This window comes from Urocitellus parryii, unplaced genomic scaffold (genome assembly GCF_045843805.1).
Source record: "Urocitellus parryii isolate mUroPar1 unplaced genomic scaffold, mUroPar1.hap1 Scaffold_125, whole genome shotgun sequence".
Lineage (NCBI taxonomy): Eukaryota > Metazoa > Chordata > Mammalia > Rodentia > Sciuridae > Urocitellus > Urocitellus parryii.
In genome coordinates, this window is record NW_027551931.1 from 324,748 (window position 1) to 335,795 (window position 11,048).

General features: G+C 40.1%; 1 pseudogene; it reads right to left on the bottom strand.

Annotated features, from left to right (window-relative positions):
• Nucleotides 1-9,365: 9,365 nt before the first annotated feature.
• On the bottom strand, nt 9,366-10,738 carry LOC144251618 (SERPINE1 mRNA-binding protein 1-like; annotated as a pseudogene).
• Nucleotides 10,739-11,048: the final 310 nt, after the last annotated feature.

Below are 11,048 nucleotides of genomic sequence, written 5' to 3' on the forward strand. Positions count from 1 at the left end.
AACAGAGAAATGGACAGGTGATGAGCTAATTCAGGTCAGTGCGTTTGAAGTTAAGGGACACCAATGTGTGCTGGTGTATTTATAAGAAAGATCTAGGAGGTAAGGCAGGTTCGAGAGCATAAAGGGTGGGAGGACAACAGAACAAGGGGATGTACCAGTGACCTGCCCCATGAGTTGGGATTCAACACATTAGGTTTTGCCATTTTACGGGTCCTGACCTACCCCTTGGAGTCTGGGGTCCTCCTCCTCCCAGCCAACTCCCTTTATCCTATTATAGAGAGGCATGGCATTGAGATCTCCTAATACTAGTTACAGACTCTAGTATCTTGTTTCGTCTTGGTGACTTCTGTTTTGAAACAGACAGCCACAGTTTTCTCATAACTGCCATAAAAGATTATGGACACAAAATAGGATAAAAAGCTCCCTCTGGAAATCTAAGATTTTTCAGTACGGTTCTCTTAAAGCACACCTCACTTACAAATTCCCCCAAAGGCACGGGTGGCTCTTCAAGTTTTAATCTCTGTCTTTTATTCCCACAAAACAAGTACATTTCCTTCCTCTGTAAAACCGCCTTGTTGCTGGTACCATTCCTGTGGAGAGGAAGTCAGGTCAAAGCAGTCTTTGCCTCTCTTGATCTTGCAGCACGCTCCAGGCAAGGCACCTCTAGTCTGAAGATGCAGGGCAGAGGTGGGCTTCGCTTTCTGGTTCCCAGGAAGAGTCAGGGAGGGAGCAGGAAGAGCTTGGCCAACATGCCTGTGTCTTTTCACCTACTCCTGCTTTCTCCAACCTGGAGTTTTAGAGGTGAACCATCTTCTGGGTGTCAGCAACCTACCTCTCATTCTTTTACACATGAAACAAGAGAGTGGTAAGGTGATTTGCCCAGTAACTGAGTTTTGATACCAGGGTCTCCAGCCCCTCTCCCATGCCCTGCTGGGTTGTGTGTGGGAAAATTTGCTTCGCGTAGGCTATCCTGAGTTGCATGTGGCTTCTTCTGTTAGTGTTCCCAGCCATCTAACAAAGCTACAGATTGCCTCGTCCTATTCTATCACTGTGGCATCTGAATATGTGCTATGACCCTGTCCCCAAATCTGTAATTAGATGGAGAAGAGTTAATGTGGGAAACTGGATCTGCTTGCATGACTGGCCCCTGACTGGCATCTGGGCACATGGATTTTTTTTTTAAATTCCAAGTGATAAGAACATTTGCTTCTCCGGGGCCCTGATGACCTGATTTCCTTCAAGGCATCCAGAGGCTTGATACTTATGGCTGATCATTTGTGCCTGTGTAACCATCCCCTGATAAAAATCCTAGACTGATTCCAATGGGCTTCCCCGGGCAGAAAACCACATGCAGGAGCCTGCACTCAAGACAGGGGAGGCCCCTGTGGGGAGGGAGAACATGGGAAGCCCACACGTGGAGTTAAATACCCAACCACACTTGAGCTGTTCTGCTGGCGCTAATCTCTCTGGCTGTGATTCTTGCCCTGTCAGTGCACTACATCTTGGCCCATGAGTAGAATTATTTATGGAATCCCTGGAGTGCTTCTGAGGAAGCACTGAACTTGTGCCTGGTCATAGGGCAGCAACGACAGACTGTGTCCAGAGTGGCGTGGTGGAAGTGTTGCCACAGAACTATAAAAATGTCGTCTGTTGAGTCTTAGCAGCAGCCAGGTTTGGAAACTCCTGGATAAGACCACGAGGTCTGAGAGTCACGGGAGACATACTTTGTCCCAGTTGTTTCTTTGTTACATAATAATATTTGCTAGGGTACTATTGAATTCTGAGCAACTAAGCGTCTCCACCTAGATATATGATTGGTATATTAAACTTTAGAGTTTCAAAACTGAAATTTTGATTATTCATCCTAAATCACCTTTGCTGGTTGTGTTTCTCAGTGAATGGCACTTTCGGCATACCATTCTTTGTTTTCTCAAGCTAAAATCTTTAAAGTGCCTCTTAATTCTCTCCCATTTTCATACCACATGTAAACCCATATCTATCTCAGAGACTAACCTCAAAAGACAATCACTTCATAGTATCTCTGCCTCTGTTCTTCTGGGTTAAATCACCCTCTCTTGCCAGGGGCACTGTGCTGTCGCCTCATTGACCGGCCACTCTCCCATTACCAGTGTTTGCCTCCCAGGATCCCATTTGATCATGATTAAATCCCATCATCAGCTGCTAATGGAATCCCAAACCTTCATGGTGACCTAAGACTCCTGCCATGGCTTCCCCACTAGTTACATTACCTCTGTACAAGTTCTCGATCCCACCAGTTATATTCTTGTCTTAGTGTCTTTGTAATTGTTGTCCTCTGCCCAGAACACTTTTCTCCCGAATATTGGCCTGGCTCTTTGTAAGATTTATGTTTTCTATCAAAGTTGGCCCTGTAATGCAACACAGGCATGATTACTATAACTTATTTCAGATGTATAATGGATCTATCTGCCTTAGGGATCCAAGTGATCAGAATAGACCCCTCTTCATTAGGGAATCATATGACCAGAGTGGCGACATTTTAAATTTCTTAACAGGTACCCAATCACAACTGTAGCCATTTTCCATGTCCACCTCCAATTTTAAATTAGCTAATGGCCTAGATTGTACCTCCAATTTCTTCCTATCAGGATCGAGGGGTGTTTGCTTGCTGGACTGTCTCTGGGAGCGTACCCTTCTGCAGAGGTACAATTGTGCCTCACTGACCCACTTTCAAACACGTGTTTGATTTCTTGTGGCACTTTGTTACTTCTAACACTCATGTCCCCACTTTCCTCAGATCTCAGCTCTGAAATTACCCTATCAAGGAAACCATTACTGAGCAACCTAAATACAGATTTTCCTCTCTTGTCCTCTCACTGGCTTTTGCCTTACCTTACTTCGTTTTTCTTCAAAGCACTTTGGAAAACATCAAGTTGTATGTCTGCATGTGTTTATTTGCATCTGGACTTATTCCTTCCAGTGTATAACACAAGCTCCCTGCAGTGGCAATTGGTTCTGTTCCCTGCTCTGTCCAGTATCCGGACAAAGGATTGACAGTAGACATGGTGAGAAATACGCTGAGGGAGGGAATGGACGAAGCCGTGACTGTTCTGATATACCGAAGGAGGAGAAGTAAATATATTGCAGAAAAAGGAGATGGGGAATGGAGTGCTGCTAACGTCACTAAGAAAGAGGACCAAGTGAAGGAGACTTGAGGCTGGATGTTTCAGAGACAAGAGTGCAGACGAGGTACTGGCAATTCTGCAGTGACCCCACAGAAGCCAGGCTCTCTTCGGTCCTTCCTTTCCTTTCACTAAGTTATTTCTTGATGTCAGAAAGATCTCATTTCTCCATTTCAAAGCTGGAGCTGACACAGTGGACCAACACTAGGGACATGGGCATGGCTCTTTTCAGCATGTTCTTGCTATGAGGGCTTTGGGAAGCCCCTCTTTGCCAGGGATGCACCTCCAACAGAGATAAACCCTGAGGCTATGCCCCATAGGGCCTGCAGAGCTACCTTAAATGGCAGTCTTTGACTTCCCAGAGAAATGTATACAAATAAAGAATATATCTTTGGCCGGGGTTGTGACTCAATGATAGAGCAATTGCCTAGCATGTGTGAGGCACTGGGTTCAATTCCCATCACCGTGTTAAAAAAAATACACAAATAAAATAAAGGTATTATGTCCATCTACAACTAGGGGAAAAAAAAGAATGTGTCTCTTTCTTTCTTTCTTTTCCTTTCTTGATTAAAGGGAAAAAAATGGATTCTGGGTTCTAAATAAGCTAAGAATAGAAACGTGTAAGTGATTAAAAAGAAATCTTATACCCAAGACCCCCAAAGTCCTTAAAGTTTGAATATTTATTTGGAAAGAGACAAGTGCTGTTTAAGTCAGCTTTTCTGCCGCTGTGACTAAATGACCCAACCAGAACAATCATAGAGGAGGAAAAGTTTATTTGAGGGCTCACAGTTTCAGAGGTTTTGGTTCCACAGAAGGCTGGCTCCCATGTGGGGGGAGGCCTCAAGGTGAGGCAGAACTTCATGGGGGAAGACTGTGGTGGGGGAAATAGCTCACATGGTGATCAGGAAGCACCTACTTGCCAAATACAAATATATACCCAAAGCCACACTCCAATTCCCGTCTCCTCCAGCACACCCTACCTGCTTTCAGTTCCCACTCAGTTAATCCCCATCAGGGGATTGATTCACTGTTGGAATAAGACTCTTACAATCCAATCATTTCTCCTCTGAACCTTCTTGCATTGTCTCATATGTGAGCTTCTGGGGGCCACCTCACATCCAAACCATAACAAGTGCCATGATCTGAAAAGCAGAATCAATCTCTCTCTCTCTGTCTTTCTCTCTCTCTTTGCCCCCCTTCCATCCCTCCTTTTTTTCTCTTTCTCTGGCTCTCTCCTCTCCTCCTCAGCTGCTTAATGGGATAATAGGACAAGTGGTATTTCTATTAGAGATAAAAATATATATTTTAAGCATGCTCTGGAGAAATTTGCCAGCTGCATATTATGGCTAGAAGAGAGTGTCCATGGAAAATGAAATTCCCCTCAGGTTATTTGGGTATTTGCATGTTTTGCAAGAAAGATATATGTATAGTTATGGAAAGGGGATTTGGGGCTGAACTAGTGGGAACGGGTATAAAAATAGATGTATTTGATATCACTCTTCCTTTCACTGTAGACATGACAGAATCTAAACTGTGTTAGAAATCCTCTATTTAAATACAGTTATGTTCCAAGAATCTGAGGTGAGAATTGCATTCTCCCCCACGGCAACTTGCCAGTCAACACTGGGACCAAAAAGTAAAACTCACTCAGTGAGGAACTACTGTGCAGAAAGGGATCACAGGGTCAGTTGAGTACTGAAGAGCAGTACAGAGCAGAAGTTAACCTCGTGACTCTGAAGTCAGACCACCTGAGATCAAGCTCAATCTAACATTTTTCCCCCCAGATCCTTATTATTGTACAATTTACTTAATCTTTCTTCCTCTGTTTTTCCCAAGTTGAGTTATTGCACTTAGAAGATCAGGGAACCCTTGCAGATCAGGTAGAACAATGGCTGTCAAATAATGGAGGCCCAGTAAATGAACACTGTCCTTATTAACTGTGTGGAACAATAACTGTGCTAAGTCAATCACAGTGTGAAGAAAAAGCTTTCTCCTTTTTAATTTAAATGCATTATTCAACAAATACTTGTCCAATTCTTTATATCTGCCAGTCTCTATAAAGTAGATGACAAAAAATAAAAGTGACCCTCTCTTGCCTTAAGGAGGAGGCAACATGGTAGGGCAGTGAGACATGAATCTACCTTCATGGCACCCAAATACACTGGGTCTAAACATGTAGGCAGATATTTTCCTCTTTGAAGCAGCAAATGGAAAATCATTGCAGTCACTTTATTATTATTTCCTAGTGTTTGCTTGTTTATAAGTTTGCTAAGCCAGAATTAATTTCATGTTTAATATTAGGTAATTTTCAATATTTTCAAAAAATAATGAATAAAAATATTCTAATCTGAAACTCAGCTAAACCAAGTACCTTGAGGGGAATATTGTAAACTTTAAAATTTAAGTATTACTTCTGTATGCTGCAAAGAAAAATGTTAAGATGAGAAATATCAGTTTTTCTTGTGCACCCTGGCTAAAACCCTCAGAAGACAAAATAACCAGATATACAAAGTTCAATGCTATATTGCTCATTAGAAATATTCTTATAAAGCATCAAAGTTGTCAAAAAAATTAAGCTGTATTTGAATTAACCATAGTAAATGATTTTTCCTTCTTAAAAAATGCAAAAAAAATTTTCTTTTAAAAATTGCTGTGGTCCATAAATACCTTCTGTCTTTTTTCCTTCTGTGGATTCAGATTCTTTAGAAGATATCTTGCTCATTTCCTCAGATTTCACTACTTGAGGAGGACTCTTCACTCGGGATAAAAAGCACCCAAACTTCAAATTGCTCAGGTGCTGCCCTTCCGAAAGTTTTGGTGTGGAAACCATGGATGACTTCTTACCTTGAACTTCTAAAAGGTCATTAATCAAAATTAAGATCTGAATTGTTTATGTCAATTTGTTAAACATAGAAAAAAAGCATATAAAAACTTTAAGACAAATTACTCTTTTTTCTTTTTTTAAAGTTTAATCAGGTACTGTTTTACTGCCTTTGCTACTAGGCACAGGCTTGCCAAAAAGATAATAATAATCAAGTTTCTGGGCTCTCAGTAAACTTAGATATGGCATTCAGTAGGGTTTAACAATCACTTGTACATCAATCTCATTTTTATTACAAATGTTCTAATTAGAATATATTTTCTACGCACTTTCTTTAGAAAGCAGAACTGTATATCAGCTGAAGGTTGGGACAGATGTCCTTTTAAGGTACCTGCATAGTCTTACCTTTCAGTCAATGTCAGGATCTATCGACTTCACATTTCTCCTTTTTAACTTTAATACCTGTTGGTTTCTTCCACCAGCTAGTGCTCTTAAAAGTTATTTTTAAAATTCAATACACAGTATTTAGACTTTGTATGCAACTACCTATTAATACTTTTCTATTTCAGTGCAATCTCTATCAATTAGAAGAATAACAATGAATACTTAATATTCTCCCTCCAAACCCATACCAAATATAAGTCCCCAATATATTTACAACCCTGGAGATGATGTGTCTTACTTCCATTTTTAAAAAATAAAATTGAATAAAGGTACTAGATGTATACTATCTTGTGACACATTTTAAGAGCTTAAATAACTCAAGTCTTAAAATAGTATTCAACTAGTAAATCATACCCCCAGTCATTTCAGTACAATTGTAAATGTCTTTAAAAGCTTCAGTTCTTGATATTATTTTCATTTAAAAGCATCAAGATAAAAATTCACCAAAACTTCAGTCACACTATTTAAGGAACCTATATCCATTAAGAAATTTCCTCTCTAGAGTACTATACCCAGTTAGCCATTGAAAACTGGCATTATGATTTTCAGTGGAAACCTGATTTTCTAAGAGAAATGAAAATCGTCACATAAACCCTTGAAATTCATTTTACCTGAACTTAAACTTTCCCAATTTTGTCACTGATGGGGATCTCTCCCAAATAAGTTTATCAAATAATACCTAAATGTAATACTTTTAAAACTTAAATGAGCATTACATCTTGAGGGTATGCAGAGGTCAGAAGCTGGGAAACCCATGACAATGAGGGCTCCTATTTGATTGCTTTTATAACTTTTTAAGAAGTGAGCATGAAAATAAATCTTTATTTTCAGTTATTACCCACGAATAAGAGAAAGTTAGGTTCACAGTTTTAGCTATTGACACAAAGTGAACTAGGAGGCAAATTCACATCCATCAAACACAACTAATGGATCAACTTTTTCAAGTTTAGGCTATCTTGAAAGCTTGCAACATACCAGATATTGCTGTGTGTTCTCTAGTGACAATGGCTGACAGCAAATGGAACTTGAAGTGTTTTTGAATAACAGATGTTGTCTATAATATGTTGCTGGAAATCAAGAGATTTATAAACATGTTCAGAAGAGTTGAATCCTTAAAGTCTAAACACACTAATTTAAGAGTGTGTATGTTGCAATTTCAAAAGGAGTCAATAATCCATATGGACTAAATTAATACTTGCCTCTGGGTAGCAGGCCTTTTTGTAAATATAAAATTATATTAGACATTAGCACCAGTGCAGAACATGCTCAGCATCATAAGATCCAAAACACCAGCACAAGTTTATCCATCACTAAAAAACAATTACCTCTTACTAAGATGTCAAGACTAGTAGGTAGATTGATACATCCAATCCAAACGAATAACTTTTGTACTGTACAATCTTTTTTTCAGAAGTATAAGTGAAAACCAATCAACTACATAGCAGACATGTTAAATTTAAAATCTCCAATATTTTAAAAACTGGACCTTACCAGAGGTAGAAAATAACTGACAAGTGACAGAAGTTAAAACTTTAAATAAAATCCCTTCCCTGTTTAATCAATAAATGTGGCAGAATAAAAAAAATACTACAAAACCTGTTTATTGATCATTCTATCCATGTGTTTAGTAAGTGGTGATGCTCCTGTTCAAGGAATCCATTAATTACCTAATTTTCTAATAAAGGAAGAGGGAAAAGATATTTATCACCTTCTCTGGTACAAATATTCATCTAACAATTTAAGACCAAATAGTAACAATATAGGAAATCATTTTTCAACAGTTAAAGATTTTTGGCTTATGTTTTATGGATGGTGCTGCTGTTCCAACCTTATAAAGTAAAGCTGTCTGCATTCCAAATTTCAAAAATTGAAGACTCTCCCCATCTCACCATACTAACCAGTGCCCTTTGGTTTCTTCAGAACAAGAAAGGTTAAAAGGGTTGTTGATTACAGATGTAACATTCTGATTTGGGGACCTATCAAACAAAAATCATAGCAAGTGCCAGACACTTATTTTACAGAAGTCTAACATTACCCATTAGAGCAAATCAACTTATTCCACTCACCCTGTTGGGGGGGGGTAGAAATCCTATATCCATAACACTTGACAGGATGTGTTTATCAACACTAAGTAGCTCAAACAACTTCCACAAATAAAGTGTCTAGCTTGGCTTTTAAAATGGGAAAGTCACATATTTTGAAAGTAAATATAGTTGAAATTGTGAATCGGGTATAATTTGAACCTAATGAACCATGCAGGAAGCGAGGGTTAATAAACAAATGTGCTTTGAATTTGTTCAAGTACTAATATTTCTGTATATAAAGATTTAGCATATATAACAGCTATTATGAGAAGTGAAAAAAGATTTTTCCCCATAAATGAAAATATTAAAACTAAGTTAAAATACATAAAGTAGTTAGTATTCCACACAGCATAAAATTCGACAAATCAAAGTTTACATGTCCCAGCTGACCATGTGTGAAAATGCAAAGCAGGCATTAAAACTGATATTATGTCCAATATTTAAAACCAGTTTGTAATTGGGGGAACATCTAAATCCTTAATTAAAAAACACAAATGAAGTGAAAGCTTTAAACTGGTACACACTGTTCACACCTATATTTCAAGTTTGGAAATGCATATTTGCAAGCAGCAATACAAAAGTATTCATGAAGAATGCATAATCTCTGAAAATTATGAAAACATCCCTGCTACCAATACACTTCTATATACAAAACTGACTACCATATTTGTTACTTCTGTGTAGCAAGAGAAGTTCATTTTCAAAACAGATAAAATTCAGTCTTTAGGTGTGAATGGTATGAATGACAGTCTCTTTTTTTTTTTTTTAATTTCTTAGTCGTTTGGGATCCTTAAGCATGCAAAAGCTTTGAACAGGAGGGTCCACAAAGGAACCGGGTTGTCTTATGGCATCCAGTTAAGCCAGAGCTGGGAATGCCTCTGGGTCATCCACATCAGTGGCAGGAGCACTCGACTTGTCAGTCCTGCTGCCACGGTTTGGGCGTCCACCACGCCCACGCCCACCTCGTCCTCCCCTGCCACCACGTCCTGGGCGGCCTAGATCTCCAAAATTGATCTCCAGCTGAGATGTTATGTCATTTGCTGGCTTCCGGAAATGATGGTCCATAACCGAATCTTCAGCGTGAGCCTCTTCACTCTTTGATTTATGAAGAACAAATCCCTTCTTCCATTGCCCATCAGCACCTTCATTTGGTTTTCGGATATTAAATTCTACTTTTGCACGATCTTTATTTTGAATAGCCTTCCATTCATCCAAAGTCATCTCTTTTGGACCCTCTTCCTTAACTTCTTCAACTTCGTTTTCCTTATTTTCAGTATCTGCCACTGGATGTTCTTCACCTTCAGGTGTTTCCTCAGTGGCATTTGATTGATCCAAGTCAGTTAATTCATCTTTGACAGTTCCCCAGTTGTGAGATCCGCTACTTCCACGTTTATCCTCATGCTTCAGGCCACCGTAATGTGAAAAAGAAGATCTATCACTTCCACTATGCCTATCAAATTCACGTTTGCCACGAGAATCAAATCCATCTCCTCGGGCTGGAGATGTGGCTCAGCGGTAACGCGCTCGCCTGGCGTGCGTGCCGCCCGGGTTCGATCCTCAGCACCACATACCAACAAAGATGTTGTGTCCGCCGAGAACTAAAAAATAAATATTAAAATTCTCTCTCTCTCTCTCTCTCTCTCTCTCTCTCTCTCTCTCTCTCTCTCTCTCCCCCTCTCACTCTCTCTTTAAGAAAAAAAAAATCCATCTCCTCGACCCCTTCCAAGACCACCACGACCTCGGATGGGTGGGTCAATAATTGGTCTATCAACTGAAAATTCGCCTCCTTCACCCTTTTCTTCAAGTGGCTTATCAAATCTCCTTTCACGAGGCGGTTGCCTTTCTAGTCTTCTATCAATTATTTTCCCTTCACCCTGAAGTTGTTGATCAGGTCTTCTTCCAACACGTCTTATTCCTTCTTTCTTAAGAGCCACGGGCGGCTGCGTTTCCTCTTTCTTGTCAGCCACGCCAACGTTGGGGGGCAGTGGGTTCTTGCGGTCTTTCTGGGACTCTTTACGCAGCCGTTTGCCTGCCGCGTTGGAGTTGGTCTGAGCCACGGCCTGAGCTGCGCTCTTGGCCCCAGGTCCCCCAACGCCGCCCCCTCCGGCTTCTTTTTTCTTGTTCTCTGCTGCTTTCAGCACCTCGAAGGGGTCCGATTCATCATCAAATAACTGGTCGAATCGGTTGGTGACCACGCAGCCGAAGCCTTCCTGTAGGTGCCCAGGCATGATGGTGGCTCGGTGGCCCGTTCCTCCACGGATTGCAGCGGGCCGCTCCGAGCCAAGAGCGCCTGCTTCAGCTCTTCCCACAAGATCGACAAATTACTCTTTACATCAGGAAAAAAGTCTCAAGTTTATCATAATTTAGGCACAGTAACAGAGGAGCCCCATTGTTAAGCATCATGGGTCTGTTTTTTTTTTTTTATATATTTCGAATATCCAAAATATTTTCTTGACTCCAGAGAGAAAACAAATCCCTTTAAGAGCAGTGGTCAAATAAAAACAAGAAACACAAACTAAAACCTGATTATAAATAACT